Source organism: Atta cephalotes (genome assembly GCF_000143395.1).
Source record: "Atta cephalotes unplaced genomic scaffold scaffold00029, whole genome shotgun sequence".
NCBI lineage: Eukaryota > Metazoa > Arthropoda > Insecta > Hymenoptera > Formicidae > Atta > Atta cephalotes.
This window is the reverse complement of record NW_012130093.1, coordinates 3,400,455-3,404,304: the sequence shown is the minus strand read 5'-3', so window position 1 is coordinate 3,404,304 and position 3,850 is coordinate 3,400,455. Positions and strand designations below refer to the sequence as shown.

The following is a 3,850-nucleotide window of genomic DNA, read 5'->3' as shown; positions in this document are numbered from 1 at the left end:
AGCGAATGGAACGCGAATTACTGGAGCGGTCAGGTCGCTACTCTGGTGGAGTGTTTTGCGTGGTTGCAACGATGCGACGAGTGCATCGAGCGGCTCGAAGAACTTTGTCGTGCCAAGCGTCCGTGTCTCGCCATTGGACACAGACAATCCGCGGTGGCGAGGATCGCGCGACTCGCGGTGCAAAGTTGCAATTGGAGCGATGTTTCGTACACATTTGTGGCGAGTATACGAATGGCAACGAACGATCTCTTGTCTGGCGAGAGATCGACGCCGCGTTTAAGAGTCGTATATTGACAAGTGCGGTGATAAACTCTAATCACATCAAGCCATAACGGTTTTTAGAAGATGCTGGCAATGTAGTTCTAGAGCGAATGCGGGACGCTGTAGAAAGACACGGTAGTATAAAAGTAGACACCGTCTTCAATGGTGAGTTCGCGATGAAGGATAAGCTAATAAGAGCATAATTACAAAGAACAGCAAAATATACCGATACACCGATTTACGCGAGTGGTACGAGCGATACGTCGTCGAGCCTATCTTAGCATCGCTTGAAGAGTTCCAAGAACGCGATAGCAGGTGGGCATTGTCACGTATATTGAATTTGATTATCAATGTTCAAACAAATTAAATCCCATGCGCGCGGGATGTCATATCAAAGTACCACGAGAAATAGCGACGAAATGAGCGGTGATCAGTGTTCGTACGACGGACAATGCTTTACCTGGTCGCCGCTCTGTACCCGGCTGAAAAAAATACAGATCGGGAATTGTATCCGCATTATACGGTAGTATTGAATCTCACAAACATTGAGTTTCCAATTTTAAAAGACATTTCTAAATTCGAATTCTAAATTCGGTTGAACGCGATAACGATCAATGTGTACGGCATCGAGAATAAATAAGTCCTTTCTCTGCGGCTAATCAATGACAAGAAGGAAGACATGTCAATACGCTATACATACAAGATTCACACAATGAAGGTGTTGGGCATGGCGAGATAAAAAATCCCGTCTCGTGAGCGCAGATTAGTGGGAAAAAGATCAAGAAATTTTTCTGCGATCAATAAGTATAATAAGAAAAGCCAATACAAAAATAGTAAAAAAGAAATAGTGAAAAATGATTTCTCTATTATTTATGGTACATGTGCCTTCGTCATTTCAGTACGAACGAAAAATTGCAGTTGCACGCAATGGACTGCCAGAACATCAATGACTGCGCGATCAGATTGCCGAGCAAGGACGATAGGTGGCTTGAATTTGGGAACCACTGCAATAAGAAGCGCGTCCCATTCATCATCTATGCTGACTTGGAGTGCGTTTTACGAAAAACAAATCCTGACAGGGACGATGCACACGTATCATCGTACACATATCAACATCACGAGATATTTAGTATAAGATACTACGTGCGCGTACGACAACGCGTATCACTTTTGTCGTATCATTTTCAATGAAGACTGTATAGCGTGGTTCACGCAACAACTCAATGATTTGATGAAAAATATCGTAACATGCCCATGGGAATGTTGTCAAAAAAACAATGGAAGGCGTATCGTAACGCATATATACCGACACGGTGCCACATTTGCGAGAAACCGTTCGCGTCGGACATCAGGGGGGTTCACGATCATTGTCATCTCACTAGTAGATACCGGTCCAGCGCATGCAAATTGCAATCTTAATTATAAAAATTCATTATATATTCGTTTTTCACAATTTGTCGGGCTACGATGCACATTTTAAAATTAAGGAAATTGCTACTGCATACGATGTAGATGTATAATATTACCGATAATCAAAGAAAAATATATTTCATGAACATGTCGATAGCATCAAAGACAAAAATGAAAAGAATTTTCAAAAAAATTGTGTAAAATTAAGATTCATTGATTTTTTCAAATTTTTAAATGCAGGCCTCGATAAACTAGCGTTTCTAAACAGAGACAAATTAAAAATCATATGTTCTAAATTTTCAATTTAACTTTCAATTTAACACAAATTCACACTATCAGATGAAGAATTATTGACTATTTGTAAAGATGTCTTTCCGTACGAGTATGTTGACTGCGTCGAAAAATTGCAAGACACATGCTTACCACCGCGCGAATCATTTTACAGTTCGTTGACAGGCGATACAATATTCGAAAGCGATTACGCCGCGAATGTCTAGAAGCTTTCTCCATCCGAAATGCTCAGCGAGTACGGTGATTTGTAAACTTGAAAACCGATGTCTTGTTATTGGCCGACATTTTCAAAAACTTCCGCAAAAGTTGCGTCGCGGTCTCGATTCCGCGCATTACTACACATTGCCTAGTTTGCCACGTGGGACGCGATGTTAAAATATAAAGTTATAAAGTAAAGTTTGAATTACTCATCGACATCGATATAATCATGTTCATCAAGCGCGGCCTTAGTCAATGTTCAAGCAGATACGCACAGGTTAATAACAAGTACATGCGTTCGTACGATTCATCGAAATTATCATCGTACTTGATATATTACGATGTTAACAATTTATATGGGTGTCATCCATTACGCCGAATTTCGATGGATCGAAGACATGTGAACTTTGACGTGGGCGCGATCTCTGAATTCACTCATCGGTTTCTCGGGATCGATCTTGAGTATCCATAGCATCTACACGACCAACACATTGATCTACTTTTCTGTCCGATGCGCGATAAGCCACCCGGCAAACGCGAGGATAAATTTCTAGCGACGCTGTACAATAAGCAGCGTTACATCATCCACTATCGAAACTTGCAGCAATGAACTCGTCACGATCTTCGCGTAACAAAGATTTATCGAGTGCTACAATTCGCACAATCTTCATGGTTTCGCGAGTACATTGAACTCAATACAAATTTCAGAACTCGCGCAAAAAATTTCGAGAAAAATTTATATAAATTAATGAACAACGTGGTATTCGATAAAACTATGGAGAATGTTCGAAATCACGTCGATGTAAAATTAGTAACAAAATGGGTCGATATGGCGCGGAGTCAATGATCGCAAAATCGAATTTCCACAGCCATTGCGTCTTTGCAAAAATTGATCACTGTAGAACTGCGCAAACTCGAAGCGAAGTTCAACAAACCGATTTATGGGTATGTGTATACTCGAAATATCGAAAGTTTGTACGAATTTCATCACGAGTATATGTTACCACTCTTTCGCGACAAATTTAAAATTATGTACATCGACACGGACAGTCTCATTTATCATATAGAATGCGAGGACGTTTACGAGACTATGAAACGCGATATCGCTAGATTTGACACGAGCGATTATCCGACGGACAATGCGTACGGTGTGCCTCTCGTGAACAAAAAAGTACCCAGTTTGATGAAGGATGCAAATAATGGTGCGCTAATGATCGATTTCGTTGGACTGAGAACGAAGATGTACGCGGTGAGAGTGGACGGCAAGAAGGACACTAAAAAGGTGAAATGTACAACGAATAACGTTGTAGCGTGATCGATAACGTTCGATGATTACACGCGATGTTTGAATGAAGAGATCGAAATTATTCGCCGTCAGTTGTGTGTATGATATAAATTACACGAGGTGTACACGATATCCGAATCGAAAATCGCTCTGAATCCATGATGACAAACGATATGTACCGGAGACGTTACTATGGGAACATTAATAGATGCCTTCGTAATATATGTATCAACATTTATTATTATTATGATTTTACATTTTTTATATTTTCATATAGTGTATATGTATTACTATTATGCTTTATGTATTATAATTTTCTTATTATCTTAATTTGTACTTCATGTATATTTTCCTGTATATATATATATATATATATATATATTAGTGTACTAACTTTGTCTTCCG

The 3,850-nt window shown here is 39.6% G+C and overlaps 1 pseudogene; it reads left to right on the top strand.

Annotated features, from left to right (window-relative positions):
- Nucleotides 1-633: 633 nt before the first annotated feature.
- Nucleotides 634-3,475, top strand: LOC105620826 (annotated as a pseudogene).
- The last annotated feature ends 375 nt before the right edge of the window (nt 3,476-3,850 follow it).